Source organism: Pavona decussata, unplaced genomic scaffold, assembly GCF_977016875.1.
Source record: "Pavona decussata unplaced genomic scaffold, jaPavDecu1.1 SCAFFOLD_13, whole genome shotgun sequence".
NCBI classification, from domain to species: domain Eukaryota; kingdom Metazoa; phylum Cnidaria; class Anthozoa; order Scleractinia; family Agariciidae; genus Pavona; species Pavona decussata.
Genome location: NW_028145436.1, coordinates 2,600,635 through 2,617,977, shown reverse-complemented (window position 1 = coordinate 2,617,977; position 17,343 = coordinate 2,600,635). Strand labels below are relative to the sequence as shown.

The 17,343-nt window shown below is 37.7% G+C and overlaps 2 long non-coding RNA genes and 1 pseudogene across 3 annotated transcripts in view; 1 reads left to right on the top strand and 2 right to left on the bottom strand.

The window, feature by feature from the left end:
- Positions 1–1,130: 1,130 nt before the first annotated feature.
- On the bottom strand, positions 1,131–15,715 carry LOC146487877 (TNF receptor-associated factor 6-like; annotated as a pseudogene). Its single transcript, XR_014868196.1, has 7 exons — positions 15,330–15,715; positions 13,741–13,804; positions 12,301–12,402; positions 6,513–6,677; positions 5,884–5,958; positions 4,990–5,067; positions 1,131–2,483 (listed from the first exon to the last, which is right to left on the bottom strand). The product of XR_014868196.1 is annotated as a TNF receptor-associated factor 6-like (transcript).
- Positions 1,131–17,343, bottom strand: part of LOC146487872 (uncharacterized) — a 68,781-nt gene continuing 52,568 nt past the window's right edge. The window contains exon 2 of the long non-coding RNA XR_014868254.1: positions 1,131–1,278. This is a non-coding gene — a long non-coding RNA (uncharacterized LOC146487872). The remainder of the gene's footprint in view (positions 1,279–17,343) is intronic.
- LOC146487878 (uncharacterized) lies at positions 10,247–11,165 on the top strand. The gene is made up of 2 exons (XR_014868248.1): positions 10,247–10,437; positions 10,738–11,165. It is a non-coding gene; the product is annotated as an uncharacterized LOC146487878 (long non-coding RNA).

Sequence of the window (17,343 nt, the reverse complement as noted above, 5' to 3'; positions counted from 1 at the left end):
TGGCGAATTTTCGACATTAGTCGCGTGGCGCATCTTTTCAACGAATGTGAAGCTGACATCTACTGGTGAAGGCTAAGTGCGCGGAAACTTCTGGAACTTCTTGGAATATTTTGGCACTTCCTATTCCCATCACTAAACTAACCTTTATACTTGTTGGATCTAACACCCGATTGTTATAGTGGCCTCTATTAGTTTTCCCCTAGGCCTGATTTTGCGCGGGAATTTAGGTTAATAATTTGCATTTTGCAAGTGACACTTTGCTGAAATGACATTTTCTGTTCATTATACGTTGAACTTTCAACGAGACGCGCTTCGCGTAGTTATCCGCAGTTACTGCAGTCTGCTAGCAATTTCCTCTGGAAATTTCGTCTAAACGCGCCACAACAATGTAAGTGTGCTGTATTTTCGATCGGTTTTATCGGTTTGTTTACCTTATGGTTTGTATGTACATTTTGTAAGTTGACTTTTTTGTATGTTTCAGTTTAAACCTTCTTCGCCTCGTCAGTAACACTGTTAAGCTACAATGTTCAGCCCTCCCGGGCAGCCGACAAAGTGAAAAGAGTTTAGAATAAATTGCGTGAATAGAAGTGTTTGCCTCCGGTGGTTACAATACTAATTAGGTAATTTTCAACTTACGTCATCACCTATTCCTCAATCCTTTTCTTTCCAGCAGAAAGCGGATACGTCTTCTTGAATATAGTGAAAAAATACTGAGAAAAATAGGAACTAAAAGGATCAGTAAGACTTCGACGGTGGATGTGGATGTGGATGGTTACATTGACCTGTAAAACTATCTCGATACCTGCTCAAGGCCGTCAATAGGCATTGAAAGCCAGGGGAGACCAAGTGAGGTATTGTGGGAGATTGTTCAAAAGGAGCCGGAGAGAGGATTGTTTTAGATGGAATATATCCCAGACTGTAGTGATGAAAACGTTTTTGAACAGTCATGATGTTATTTACCTGCACGCCGCCGACAGTGTCGAGGTACACAATTAAGTCAGCATAAATAAAAAGAATATGGGAGTACCAAATGACTAAAACGACGTAGGTCATGTCAGCAGGTTTCTGTCACTATGAGTGCAAAGTAGTAAAGCCATAATCAATGGCTCTCTGTAATTCACAGTTTGGGATGTCTTGTTGGATACGTTTTATTAAAATGATTTTCTGACCTGACCGAACTTTACTTACATGACTAATGCTAAATTCGCTTAATTTTTTCCAAAACGCTGTCAATTCACTAGATACGTGACCGATTATTCAGGGGTTAGATTCACGAAGCTCGTGATTGATTTCCAACAACCAGTCCAACCCCGGGCTATTGTCAAAAAACCATACTTAGAAAACATCTTTACTTAGGAGGGTTTGGTGAATCTAGCCCCAGACCTAAAAAGCAATAGTTTTAGTTTTGGTTTTAGTACCTGACAAGCAAGCTTTATTGTCTTTATTTTAAATTCTTGTATTTTAAATTAAGATGAAGTAAAATCACGTTTTGCGCAAACCTTCCAGAGGTAGCAAAGGGGTGATCTGCTCCGTTTGCAACGTCTCACATTATACAAGTCAACCCCACGACATTTCCAAAAACAAAGCAAAAATAACCAACTTACAACTTCTATTATTAGTAACTTAAAGCAAAATAGCCGATTATATGAATTAAATCAATTCATGGTCAGACGATCTGGGATTTTTTTATACTTTCACCAATCAATCAAGTCATTATAATTAGTCATCACTAAAATCAGAGCTATCACATGAGCCACTTTGTTTGTTTGCGACTTTAACCTGAATAAATAGAGTGTCATCCACGATGATATGTAGCGCCTCTCCATCAGCTTGTCGTGTGATACGAAGCCACTAGTACCCGTCCCCATGTTCACATCTTCTGTAGGCCTCCCAAAGCATTCCTCGTCTTCAGGTTCCGCTGTAAAGGAATGAACAATGTTCTCTCTATCATCTGGATTTTCTTGCTGATCAATCAACGTAAATGTCACCTCTTTAGAGAAAGGCCAGGATAACATGGCGTCATATTCACCTTTCAATATATGAAAGTATATTGAGAGGTGATTAATAAATTCAGGGTCCTCACCATTTGGATACAAGGATAAGGAAAATTTATAGTGACAATCGTCGAATACATCACTTTGTATTACTGTTTCGTTTCCACTGATGGCTTCTTCCAACACTTTACCGAAGTCACTGATCTTCCATGTGTGCACTCCAGTCTTTTCGCCGAGCTTCCTCTCCAGTCCATTGGTGGTCTCTTTACACTCTTCAACTTCATTTGTGATCTCCTCAAGTTTTTTCGTTGTCGTTTGAAACTTCTCCTCAAGCTTTTTTGTTGTCGTTTGGAACTTCTCCTCAAGTTTTCTTATGGCATCTTGAGCGCTGTTTAACTGAATTTGAGTATTATTTAACTTTACACAAGCCAAGTCAAGATGCGCTTTCATGGCAGATTGAAGATGACATTCAACCTCATTTCGCTGAGCCTGTGAAAAAAATATATTGGCCGTAATCATTACGAGTAACTGATAATGGCACTGTGGTCCGAAATTTGATTAATCAGGTTTAGTATGACTTAACACCACAATAACATTTATTTGTACTCTTTAAAACTAAAATCAGAGTACTGGCTGTCTGGAATAATAATGAAGGCTAACGGAACCAGGCAGAGTCGAATCAATACTTGGCCGTAGTTTCTGAAGTATCTTGCTAGTTATAATAAGATAAATTATAACAGGGTTTATATTCTATAGGGACCGTATAACAATTTTAGATTTTCATTTTCGTAATTCTTAAGTTTTCGCGCTAAAATTAGGTCGAGCAAGAATTGGGACTGAAGGTCTGAAGACCAATAAAAGTGCGCCAATCGATTTAAATGTGAGAAGTTATAACTATTCTTATGTAAATTAGCATGAATTGTAAGTAAAAAAATTGAAGCGAAATGGATCGAAACAAGATTGTCGAAACCGTAAGGGGAATGGGGAAAAGGTGATTTGAAATATTTATTCGCGGCTTTACATGGCACTCGTTGTCTCAGCTCCACCGCTAAAACTTGCATTCGCGCGCAAACATACCGCCACCTACGAGGGCTACAATGAAAACCCATTTGTAATGAAGAAGTTGATGAATTTACGGAGCATGTTTGATTTTTACGCGGAATGCCCGCAGGGCAGGCCGTGTCTAGGTTTGGGTCGGGTATCTTTTTTTTTTTCTTCGTAGTAGTCACAAATCGCCACATTAATTTATGCATTAAAATATGCCCTCCCCTAGTAGGGATGTATTGTTCTGTTTGTCTTCGACAGAAGCGGCCCAATCAAATTCTATTATTTAGGCACATATCACGAGAGAGGGGACCCTCTCATCCCTTTCTGTGTGACGTCAAATTATCATGTGATTTATTCATTAAACCTACATTAAATTCTGCCCTCTCCCAGAAGGGATTTATTGTTCTGATTGTCTCGAACAAAAACGGCCCAATCAAAATCCATTATCGGCGCGTATATCACGAAGGAGGGGACCTACTCATCTTTATCTGTGTGACGTCAAACAAACATCATTTAGACGGTTGTTTTCGTTCAATGGCGGCCACACGTATGAATTTAAGACTCTGATCTGCCGTTTTCAGTAAGAAAACAAACGTTTATCAAGCGGTAAATCGAAACAATAACTTCCAAGTAGTGCTCGACAGTTAAAACGGTGGAAATTGGGAGAGTTTACCGCGAAGAAACTACGCTTTTCAAAACAGATCGAATAATTCAGTCTTAGAACCTTTATAGCTTATTAACAAGAAGTTAATCTTGATCATGAAGGGAAAAACTCAAATATACTGAATGGAGATTTTCTTAATGATCATTCTGAGCCGTTGGGAGAAGTTCTTTATATGCCATTGGAAATGCTAGCTCTGTGGCATTTGCTTAGGTTCACCGGCTCGGATTAACGGCAAGATATCAGGCAGCGCTAAATAAATGCTATCTATGAAGACATAGGATCGACATTTAAAACGGTGGAAATTGGAGAGTTCCTGGCTAAGGAATCGTGCTTTGTTTGACAGTCCCGAAGGAGACTAAAAAGAGGTCATTGAGAAGCTTACGCTATCGTAATGGAATATCCGGTATTTCCGGTGCGAGCCTTTGTAGCGTAACACAAGGGAAACAACATAACGCGATCTTTGTGACTCAAAATATTCCATTAGCAAGGATAGTTTTATCAATCGGCGAAGCATACAGTTGGAATAAATGAATTAGCCCCAGCATCTTGCGTACATGCCAGTATAGGCATCTTGGTTTTTTTTTCTTCGTAGGTCACAAATCGCCACATTAATTTATGCATTAAAATATGTCCTCCCCTAGTAGGGATGTATTGTTCTGATTGTCTTCGACAGAAGCGACCCAATCAAAATGTATTATTTAAGCACATATCACGAGAGAGAGGATCCACCCATCCCTTCCTTTGTGACGTCAAATCATCATTTGATTTATTCATTAAACCTAGATTAAATTCTGCCCTCTCCCAGAGGGGATATATTGTTCTGCTTGTCTTAAACAAAAACAGCCCAATCAAAATCAATATTTGGCGCGTATATCACCAGGGAGGGGAACCACTCATCTCTACCTTTTTAAATATCTGCGAAACATATCATGGGAAATAAATGGGGCTACATTAAGCATTCCGTGTAATGCCGAGTAAGGGCATCTTGTTTGTTATTGTTTTGTTTTTTTAACCGCACAGAAATGAGGCTCATTGCCTCAGCCCCAGGCCTACACAGTCTTCAGCGTCTATGAATTGACCGGATTATCGGAATATCGAGTCTAAAGCAACGTGCAGTACCAAAGAAAAGTTTAATTTCATTTAATCACAAATCTAATTACTTTCATTTGCTACCTTTTAATCAGCGAAGTAATAACAAGTGCTCAATCATCAGAGAGCACTTTTGTAATTTTTCTCTTATGATGTCTAAAATGTACGCCACATTTCATTCCTGTATTAAAATACCTTTGCTGCACAGCCCATCTCAGCATACGGACAGGAAACTATGGCAAGCGGACAATCGTTGGCAATGTGAGCTGACATCTGTAACATCAAAGAAATTGTACAATTGTTATTATGAAATACCTCACCGAAGGGTAGGATAACAGGGAAAAAAAGGAACGATATTCAAGTCAAAAATTGTTGGTTTACCGGCTACCAGTTCAGTTCACAAATGCACAAGTTCGATATTATCCTATGTGCTGCGATAAAACTGACTACTCAAGTATACAACAACGCATAAATCAGCGACAAAAAAAGGAACCTGGCGAGCCGCGACAGCTCCGGTGAGATCATCCGAAAAAAATCGTTGGTTTACATTACCAGTTCACAATTTACAAGTTCGAAATTATCCGATATGCTGGCGCCATAAAACTGACTACACATACTCAAGTTAGTATACAACTACGGATAAAACAACGACAGTCAAAGGAACCTGGCGACAGCTTATGAGATTATCCGGAAAAGAAAGAAACTATATTGATAAATGAATATGACACACGGAACGGATCACGAGTGTGAGATTTGAATAGCGGGCAAAACAACTCACGAGTGAAACACGCTCGCAGGGAACTGATATCAAGTAATCTACTAAATAACTTGCAAAGAAACGATGACCGTGCGATATATCGGTGTTATTTTTTCAGGATTTCCTTTTAAGTAACTGCTTTAAAAGGTGCTAGCTTTTAAGAGGGAATCTTTCACCCATAAGAGTGGTATCTTGACCTATCTTGTGGTTGCTTATCATAGAGAATGGACGGTATTTTTTAACTTTGTAGTAAAAAAACGTTACAAAACTAATGCCAGCATGCAACTGGGATAAGTTTTAATATCTGAGAGAGTTCAAAGTATAGAACCTACCTCCTCTCTGGCGATGACTGCGCCACAACTCTTTGAACAATTCAGTGGAAATCTTTTACACTCACTCTGATGAGCCTTTAAATGTAGTGAAATAAGAATAATATCTTAATACCTGCTAGTTTTTCTTGGCAGAGAAAGAAACATGTAGGTTGCCGTGACTGAGGTGAAACAACCTCCGTCATTTTGCAATTCTTATTTTCCAAGTCCTATTTTGACAGAAGGGATTTATCATTCACCATCATCGGTTCAATCAATATTGGTGCATGGGTGTCTATGACAATGCCCATCGGATTTGCGACAAAGATACAAATTTTGAGATCATTGCGAATCAATATTGGTACAAAGACTCTATTACTGAGCTTTCAAACCCGTGAGATGGGGCAGTGGTGAGTACAGTCAAACCAATTCACAAACTGAATTAAACAAAATAAATTTTTGTTGTTTGTATTTTTTTTCTTGTTGACTGATTTTGGAAACAAACAAACAAACTATAGATATATGATGCACAAAATGGCTGGAAAGAAATTGGTTAAACTTAACCCTAACCCAACGTTAAAATCGGTCACAATGGCATTATTCAAGAGATGTGGCATGCTGTTCCTAATAAAGTAAAAAACGATAAAATTTACCTTTGTTTTACACGCTGGACTTGGCAAACTGCAGTGCTTACAACGAAGAATCCTCCAATCACACGTGGTGGTCACGTGCGATTGCAATTTGTTTCTTGTCAGTGTCACGTGACAGTTTTTGTTTGTACAGGAAACAACTTTCAATGGGCAGACTTTCAAATGGTCCTTTGTCATTCAAGAAAAGTAAAAAATGACATATAAATAATAACACTGTTAAATGTTAAATTAAAAGGGTATCCACGAAAATTGAGCCATACCAGTTCAAATACATAGTATCGGAGAAGAAAAAAAAAAGAAGAAACTTTTGACACGTTTCACCAAATTACAAACGAAAAAGTTGCAAGGCAGACTCGCACTCTACCCTCTACACTCCCCAGCCAGTTTCACTTTCAAAAATCATGGTCACTAAAAATTGAGACTCCTTGTTGCAAAAACGCGCAAACATGAATTTAATTTATCCAATAAGCCGAAAAATCACACGAAAGAGAGAGAAAAAATGGGAAAATGAAGAGCGTGGAGGAAAAAAATATTGCCGGCATCGATCTTTTTTTGATATGGCAACTTTGGAAATAGTTTTTGAACAACAATCAGCGAAAAAAAAGATGTAGCTTTTGACACTCTTCCTCCAATAAAGATACAGTGTAGTCTTATTCTACAACTTTTATGGCTCAGTCAATCCAACGTACCGAAAAAGATGGCGTCTACATTTACCCATAGTTCTTAGCGCACGATAACCCTAAAAACTGTCATAACTGACGTACAGAAACGTTCTAAAAATATGGTTTTCTATACACGTATTGGCTGTGTTAGGTTTGCAAGGTATTGAGGTATAATGTACAGCCGCCATCTCTTTCCGTTCGATGGATTCCAAGCGCGATCGCTTTTGGAATTTACCAATAATTACTCCCACACACGCTAATAGAGCAGCATTCTAACACGTTCTAAAACCATCGGGGATATTCTAAAATGCATTTTTTGGAACAAATGAAGGAATTTTTTATTATCTCTTCCATAAAAAATACTGATTTGTGGCAATAATTAGGGTTTTTTTTATCATTTTTTTACCATATTGTCAGAAACTATGGTAAGGAAACATCTTTTCGTATGTATTATTGCCAACTATTACAAAATTGCAACATTTCAAAAATAAGTGAATTTTGATCTTTTCTTACCAGAAATCGATGTCTTTGATGTATCATGGTAATCATTTTAAAAAGAGTGCAAATTTGAGCCGACGAGGAAGTGGCATGAATTGAACTGAAGTTGTTGTTTTGTGCCATAGACAGCGAAAACATGGCAAAAAATCGCAAAAAACACAATTTAAGATGATATATTTGCCAAGTTTTTAAAAAAATGGCAAAATACATATAAAAAGTGTTAGATGTTGAAAGGTACATGGAAATTTCCGTGTACCTTTAGCAAAAGATTTCGAAAGGTACATGGAAATTTCCGTGTACCTTGTAGCAAAAGATGTCGAAAGGTACATGGAAATTTCCGTGTACCTTGCAGCAAAAGATGTTGAAAGGTACATGGAAATTTCCGTGTACCTTCAGCAAATAATTTCGAAAGGTACATGGAAATTTCCTTGTACCTTAAGCAAAAGATGACAAGAAAGGTACATGGAATTTCTATCTACCCTTGAGTAAAATATGTTGAAAGGTACATGGAAATGTTTGTGTACCTTTAGCAAAAGATAAAGATGGGGTATGGATGTTTTACCGTAGGTCTCGGGTATGGATATTATACCTTAAGAAGGCCTCTTAGCTGGTATAACCATGATGAATACTTCAGATCGGGTATGTAATACCGCGAGTCTTAGCCAGTACAAATGCTCATGTACCACTATCCAGTACATAACGATTTATCCGCTCTTCGAATAACTAAGGCCAGATCTGGGTATAACATATGTGGCCTAAATCAATGGTAAAGCATCGTCACTAATTTCTGCTACAAGTTTTTACTGCCCGCATCGGTTTTAATCTTGACAGATTCAGCAGTTTAATTCCGTACTAACTCATAGCCGCGTGAACAACACTTTTTCTAATGAGAGGTGTAATGTCCGCGACTGCCCGAACCCAATGAAAGGAAGTGTAAACTGAACCTGAAAATAATATTAATATGACATTAATATGGTCCGCTTAAATAAAATGCTGTATTCTACCGAACCGGTTGACTAAAAGCGACTTGATTGAAAAAATCCCAAACATTTAGCAAAAACATTCTTCTTTTTTAAATAACAAACAAAAAACAATTCGTTACATTTTCAAGCTTTTTTTTTATTACTTCTCGACATTTCTCAAACACTTAAGGTTTTCTTTTTGAATGCTAAGGTAATCTGAAGTTTTTCTTTTATGGGAAGGTAATTCCTGCACCAACCACACGTTTCCTGTGGATTGCAAACCGACCCGTTTTTAAAACCGCAAGGAAAAAAATTAGTGCCCTATAATATTTCGTGTTGTGGTCGAGCAGATAAACACGTACGAAATAACATTTAAAGTAATGGGAAAATATGGCAATATTACAAGTCTCTTCTACACCATTGCACATTAAGGTTACCGGCCTTTAGAGGTTTCTCGCGCCCAAAGGATGTAGCACGTCCGGTTTAAACTGTGGATACCTAAACCCCTATATCAAATTAAAACTTGTAGAGCTGGCTATAGAAACTATACCGAGAATTTTGTAATAAAATGAATTGTCCAATTTTTCACGACCTCTAAATGCGAGCCTCCGAATCACCTTTCGAAAGCTACTGCACGTCTACTGCACGTCAAAGCGAATTTTGTTTTTCGCTAATAAATGCTCCTCAGTTTCCGGACCCAAAGCAAACGTGTCTGCGTGTGAAAGGTTACAGAACATTTACGAAATAAGATTAAAAAAATGTGGAGTGATTGAACAAAAATCGCTCTCGGAGAAAAAAATATTTCGAACTAAAAAATTCGCAGAAACGTTTTTGTTGTTTATTATATGTTAAATTACAGCTAGTGTCCATAATTGAAGTTAAACGAACAAATTCCCTTTTAAGTTTTAGCTCTTTAAAGTGTCCCCTTCAAGTGAAAACATTGATTCGAGAAAACAGCGCTAAAGATTCAACAATACATTTTATTTTAGTTTTTTTGGTATAGTTTGATAGCCAGCTCTGTAAGCTTTAGTTGATACAGGGGATTATGTAACTATAGCTAGTTTAAATCGGACGCGCTACATCGCTTGGGCGCGAGACACCTCTAAACTTATACTTTTGCGTAGAAAATATATCGTATTCACATTTGTATTTACTAGTTAATTGCTTGCGAGACCGAAAGGAATGTTATGATCCATAACGTAATGATACAACATAACTCCGTATTACGAACTCTGTTAAACTTATCCACGGAAATAATGTAGTTTTCCTACCGTGAAGAAGGTAAAGCGTATCCACCGTAATTCGTGTCGCTATTTATCTCTGAATATTATGTTCCATCTTGCTCGGACATGGTCATCTTGAACCAACCCAGGGTTTTTTCTTTTTCATTTAAGATAGGCCAACAGCTATGTCAGGACAAGTATCTCTAATTCAGTCTTAGCTTCATCCACCGTCGTTCAAGAGAGTGGAATAGATTAGCTTCAGCTTTGAAATATTAAAACTGAAATAACATTTTCGTGCTGTCTGTCCGAGCAGGCATTTCCAACGGAAATAGCAGAGGCCGCATTGTGGTCTCAGTCAATCTAAAATAACAAGGCCCTCTATTGAAAAGCGTAATCATTACATATATCCGGTTTTTGTTACCAAAACATTCCTGACGAGACTGTGGTGAACTAAGAAAACGGTTGAGAGAATTGCGCCCGAAAAAACGAGTTGCGCTGGAACAACATACAGTGGTAACTTCCTTTCTTCAAAGAATGTAGTCGGCGTAATACTGACATGAATAGATGCTAACCCGTCTGGCTGGTAAGTGATTAATTGTATTTAAACCCATTTCTTACGGAATTAAAGATTCTAGTTCACAGTAAACTATTTGACCCGGATAATTGCGTTTAGCTAAATTTACTCGCACAAAAATTTGTGTGACCCCTTGAGAAACCCACTTGTATTTCTCAACTCCGCAGACGCCATCGCACTTGAGCGGAGGCAAACATCAAGCCATTTTCAGCTCTGCTGAATAGAGAACATTTCGTCATACTGTCCTCACTCTAAACTTTCATCAAATGTACTGAATGTAACGCTATTTGTTTGTTGATTTCTCGATAGGATCAACGATACAGGCCGCTGTTCCACACGTGCTCTATGTCCGAATTATAAGATCGTGTAAGGAAGGCCAAAGGAACTGAAGCCAGATGATTAAAAGAGAACACAGACTAGTTGATTAGCACCGACTCAAAACGGCTTCTAAGGCAACATTACATTTTTTCGATCATACCTTTTCCAGCGCCTGGCCTCAACTACCTGCTATCTCTGACGACCTTGCTCAGTCGAAACCATTGTAGGTATTCATAACCTTGACTAATGGAGCACAGGTCTAATAATTTCGTTTTTTTAATTCGCTCTTATTCTTATACAATACATTAAATGATGATATGTTTAAACTGATAACTGAGCATCACGTATGAGGTAATTTCATCTAATCTTGGACCTTTGACTTAGAACTAAAGGAAACAATAAACTTCTTCAGGATGTGATTCCTTTCTTCATATGTCACTGGAGTAAATGCAGTGATTCCATCCAAAAAGGTAACTTGTTCCTGTTCGACAATTACGAAACTTTGTGTTGTTGTTGTTGTTGTTGTTGTTAAAAGGTATGAGGTGGAAGTACATCGAGACATACCGGGGACGAAGATTCGATGGACGCTTATCAGTAGGATGTACGACATTTGATATTGTTATATAGCATATAATTTAATCTTATATCACTCACAAGATGCTTATTAACAAAATAAAGTATATTTAACAACAGTACCACTGTTTACTTGAATATATATTTTTATGAAAGGACATTTTATACTTTTCTAGCTTTATATTTCGTGGCCGGGAGGCATTTTGAAATTTCCATGTACCTTTGCATTCTAGAACCGTAAAGGTACATGGAAATTTCCATGTACCTTTGCATTCTAGAATCGTAAAGGTACATGGAAATTTCCATGTACCTCTGCATCCTAGAACCGTAAAGGTACATGGAAATTTCCGTGTACCTTTGCATTCTAGAACCGTAAAGGTACATGGAAATTTCCATGTACCTTTGCATTCTAGAACCGTAAAGGAACACGAAAATTTCCATGTACCTTTGCATTGTAGAACAGTAAAGGAACACGGAAATTTCCATGTACCTTTGCATTCTAGAATCGTAAAGGTACATGACAATTTCCATGTACCTTTAACTATAAAATCCAGCACCAACTGCATAAGCTGGAGTAGAACGGGCGAAAAGTTAAGCATTTTGAAATAAATTTCCTTTCACTGTATTAAATTTGAAGGAAAATGATAAAATGAGCTAATATTTACCGGATGAAGTAAAAACATGGCAAAATAATAAACATTTTTGTTAAATATTGCCACTTTTAAAACTCTTTGGAGAGGAAATGGCACGAAAATGACTCAAATAGCTTAATATTACCAGAAAATCGCCGTTTTAGAATATCCCCGATGGTTTTAGAACGTGTTAAATTGTTTCCAAACATCTAAGTAGCTACATTTTAATGGTGGGGAAATGTACCTGAAAAACAATAAGAAATCAATCGTCTCCAGTCTCTGAATGCTAGTATCTGACTACATGAAGTAGTTCCAAGAAAATGGTGAAGGATAAAGAGCAATATTTTACCTCTTTTGACCTCAGTTCACCAGTCCACTGACATCCTTCACTTGGACACTTGATAATAAACGAGAGAATCTTTCGATTTGTTGCTTTGTCAGGGAACATGTCCTTCGGATAAAAAAATAATGACGAAGTTTAATTAAAGCGACTTTTAAAATTCAATTTATCTATATTTCATTTGTTGACCTCAGTTGCTAAATGTCAATAGGCCTCATCACGGTTTTCGACGCCATTTTGACGAGTAGGCAAACAGGCTTGAAATAACAGTGTTTGTATGGAAATTTGATGTCAAATAATTTTCATAAAACATCGCTTCTGAAAAATTCATGAATAGTAAACTTTTGGTACTAGGAAAAGGATTTTAGGAAAAAAATTGGAGGGATGGAGCTGTGCCAGAAAGCGTCCAGTCGTGTTTTGAACTTTCCATACATTTGTCTATTGGCCTATTGGTTGTGGTTCTTCGGCAACAGATGGTTTTTCCGTAAGCTTTGCTAATTATGTGATTATTACGCGGGATGCCCTGAAGGGGCATACCGTGTCTAAAAACGGGTCGATTTCTTTTTTTTCTTCCTCGTAGTCACAAATCGGTACATTAATTTATTCATTAAACTCTCCCCTCTCCTACTCGGGATGTATTGTTCTGATTGTCTTCAATAACAGCAGGCCAATCAAAATCCATTCTTGTCGCTTGTATCGCGAGGTAGGGGACCCACTCACCCCTACCTGTGTGACGTCAATGCATCATTTGATATATTTATTAAAGACAGATTAAGTCGCGCCATATTGTTTTAACATGTTCTGGACTCAAGTGTGCCGTTTTCAAACGGAAATTTCACCATTTTGAAGCGGTAAATCGAAAGAATAACTTCTAAGAAGCACCCGACACGTAAAACGGTGGAAATTGGTGAGTTCTTAGTGAAGGAATCGTGCTTTGTTTGACAGTCTTAGGCCACGACGCGAGACAGAAAAGAGGTCATTGAGAAGCTTACGTTATCCTAATAGAATTTGACAAATTTCCGCTGATAGTCTGAGTCGCGTAACACACGGAAATCAACGTAACGCGATCGTCGTGACTCAAACTATTCCATTAGCAAGGATAGTTTTATCAATCGGCAAAGAATACAGTTGGAATAAATGAATCAGCCCCAGCATCACGCGTAATGCCAGTATAGCAGGCATCTTGTTTGTAATAATTATTTCTTTAATATGAAAACTTGACCTGCTGAGGAGAGCGATCTCATTGTAATTTACGTGTCCGGGCCTAAATCCACTACTCTCTCCTCAGGTCCTCTGGAGAGGAATACACATGGCAATCCTTGGTGAAACTGTTGAAAATGTGCTAGCACGAGCAATGCACATACTCAGCAAGCTTTCGTTCGATTTCATTACTTTTCATTATTATATGCTTGCTAACTCAATGTCCCTATAGTTTCAGAGATCTCTTACCCTTTCACGAGTCAGGTTGTTGCGATCCAAAGGACAGCTTAAAGGTCTCCTGTCACGCTCCAACCTGTTGAATAGCAATTCAGACAGAGTTTTATTAGGGTGAGATTTAATACAATAATCTGAATATTTTCAGTATTCTCGATATCTAAAAAAATATGAGCAATATGCTACGATATACATAAAAATCCGTCCATACTCGTCGTATATCATGACTGTAAATTAGGAAGAAGTGGAGCACGACCACTTATGGTTTGATAGTGAGTGTCATATAATTATTTGTTATTTCAAAGTCAACAAGTTAAATTCAGTTTGTTCAAGGACATTGCAGAATTGAAAAGGTGCAGTCTTTTCTAATCTCACTTTAGGGAACGAGCAAATGATGTAATCAACTGTCAAGTTTACAAGTCGACATATTTGAAATTATTCTCAAATGAAGAGGACAAAGCTGATCCTAATTGAGTTTCAAAAACTAACTCATTTAATATTGCTATCTGGTTTTTTTAATTTCCACCAGAAACGTTCCGATCCACTAATTTAGTCAATATCTTTGAAAGCTTTGGTAAGGAATATTTAAATAAGGAGTCAGAAGTTTGGTAATTAAATAGCCATATAATATTTACAGCTAAAAATAATAGTGATTAAAAGTTCGCTCCGTTAACAGCTTCTTCTCATCGACTACCAAGTGGGCAAAACACGAAGTTTAAATTAACTTCTTCCAAGAAGGAAATATGCAGTGGAAAATTGAAGACTTTTAAGCATCATAAAAATAAGTTCACAAACAAATACCACAAACAGGATTTCTCATTGCCCACCATTATGACATTATTTTCGGTCTGTCGGCACAAATTGATGTAAGCGTACTTTGTTTTAATTACCTTCCTCCTCTACGTTCTTCTCGTTTTTATATTGAATTTATTCCTTATAAAAGTTCAAACACTGTGATCAATCGTGGATTGGCTGGCACATTTGCATGTGTCAGAATCGCTTGGCATTCAGTAAAAAATCCTTTCTCCTATAGTCTTCAATAAAAGATGCTCTTCAGGGATCGGAAATTGGTTTAGAAGTCTCAGGATATCTGCGTATGATGTCGTGTTTGTCTCAGCGTTAATGAGAATCAAATAGAAAGGGCCCAAGAGTTGTACCCATAGTTAAATATTTTGTGATATAAAACACCAAGCTTCCGCTGTGTTGTTCATTTTTTTTTTCGACAATTCGTGATTGTTGTTGATCTAATTTACATAATTTCCGGACTAAAACTAACAGAAACTTGCCTCCTTACAATGGTGATTTCGTTGTATTAGGGTTTCTTGTTATATCAGCAAGAAAACGTTCGCTGAAGCTAGGAACTGCATGACAATGATTTCGTAAGATTGCCGATGTCTGCGTCGATACCGTAAATATGTCCACTAAGGGTGGCATTCTATTTCTGAGACGTGCATCTTTAATTGGCTCGAGAATAAAATAAGGCTAAGGTGGTCCTGCTAACAATTTTCTTGCGAATTCCAGAGCTTTATTTCTTTTACTTTTCACAGAGCGACACGGTTAAAAAGGTTTCAAACGTCTACAATTATAAAGGAATGTACTCTAACCTTGTGAAGTGTCCTTCAAGACACTTTCTGCAAAATCGATGGCCACATTCTTCCGTCAGTACTGTATCTTTCAAGGGTAGTTGACAGATTGGACATTGCAAATCAGCTTCCACTACACTTAGAAACTCGTCATCGTATCCACCAAGCAACCGATTTGCTCGAGCTTCCGCCATATTCTTATTAAGAATGGTGGGTGTTACCTGACTCGAGCGACACTAGATAGCGTGGATCAATTAAAACCGGTTCACTGCTTTCACTTTGCTGCGCCGTGTCAGTCATGACGTGGGTGACCTGAAATTTTTCATCTGTTGATTTATAACTGTCAGTGCAAATCAGATCGTTTTTTTAGCCTCACGGGTGATGTTGTTCAGAGTCGTGAGCGCGAAAGATCAAAAGACGGCCATACGAATGGAAGCAGAATTGGGAGGGAAGGAAAAAACAAAACAAAAAGGAGAGGGAAGGGAAGAAGAAAGGAAAGGATAGGAGAAGGGAAAAGAAGAGAAAAGGAAAAAAGAGACAAACCAAATTAAAAGATATAGAGAAAGAAAGAGATAATGATAATAATAATAATAATAATAATAATAATAATAATAATAATAATAATAATAACAATTATTATATGGCAAGGTAGTCTTGAGGTAAATCTGAGCGTTCTGATTGGTTCTTTCTTGGTCGGGATTTTACCATACGGACCGTTTCCATAAGCCGTGTATTTTTGTTTACGACAAGCGGCAAATTTGAAAACTTGCAGCTAAAACTGCGAAAAGAAAACCTGAAAATACTTTCATTCTTCGCAAAGGAACTACCCAAACGACTGATTCCAACATGGACGAAGAAGAATATCATTTAAAAAGCAAATTTTACTATCCCGAAGATCTAGAAACCTCTGAAGCACGCATCAGCGAAAGCCAGGAAGCCATTGACGAGATTGACCATTTCATAAACAAGCAGAAAAGTGAAAACACAAAAGAAAGACGTCTACTGATATGAACACTCTACTCCGTTTTATTGAAGCTAATGGCTTGGATAGTCAAACAATTGAAAGCCTACCTGTGTCCGAGCTTGACCACCTTCTAACAATTTTTTTTAAGAACGTACGCGGGAAAAATGGTGAATACGAGCCAGCAACATTTTCCAGTTTTCAGTACAATATATAGCGATACGTATCTGAGAAGAAATATCCATTCAACATACTCAAGGACAATGACTTTGAAAAAATCGAGAAGAGTTCTAGCTGCGAAGCACAAGCCACTAGTTCACGAGCACGACAGAAGAAACAAGCTGCAAGCCGCTCCGGCGATTGACGAAAACGAAGAAGATGCTCTTTTTGAGGCAGGAAATTCGGCGACTCCAATCCAGTTGCACTTCAAAGAACTGTGTGGCGGTTTTTATCCCTACACTTGGGTTTCCGAGCCAGAGATGAGAGCGATGAGGACGATTGACTTAATTGCGCTTCTTTTAAAGCTAAATGTGATTTTCACAGCAACCTTTTCTTGACCCGTACTTTGTGATGTGCTAGTAAATTTTCTGGGATCGACGAAACCCTTTTGTGAGTTTCAAAAACAAACCGCAGCTGTTAAGATTTTCGTCAAATTCCGCTACAAATCGTTCTTGAAGTCTTTTCTATAATCAACATGTAAATTTGTTTTCAAACTCGTGGTACCGTAGCTTGTTCTTTTTGGGTTGCTCGCGTCATTAAAAACACGTCACGACGGAAACCCTTTGAATTTAAGTGACCGGAAGTGCGTTTTTATAAATAAACAAGTTTGCTACGAGTGCCATATAATAAACTACTTACTAACCTAGCTTGCTCGAGCCGTTCTGGGGAATATTTATTTATTTTTATTTTATTTATTTTTAAAATTCAATATTTATCCAGGGGCATCCAATTTAGCAGAGCTAGTTTAAATGGAGCCCTGACACAGCACAAGACAAAACACAAAACATTGAAACAAAAAAAAACAAAAAAAAGCTAGACAAATAATTAAGTTATAAATGCAGCATGTACCGCGGG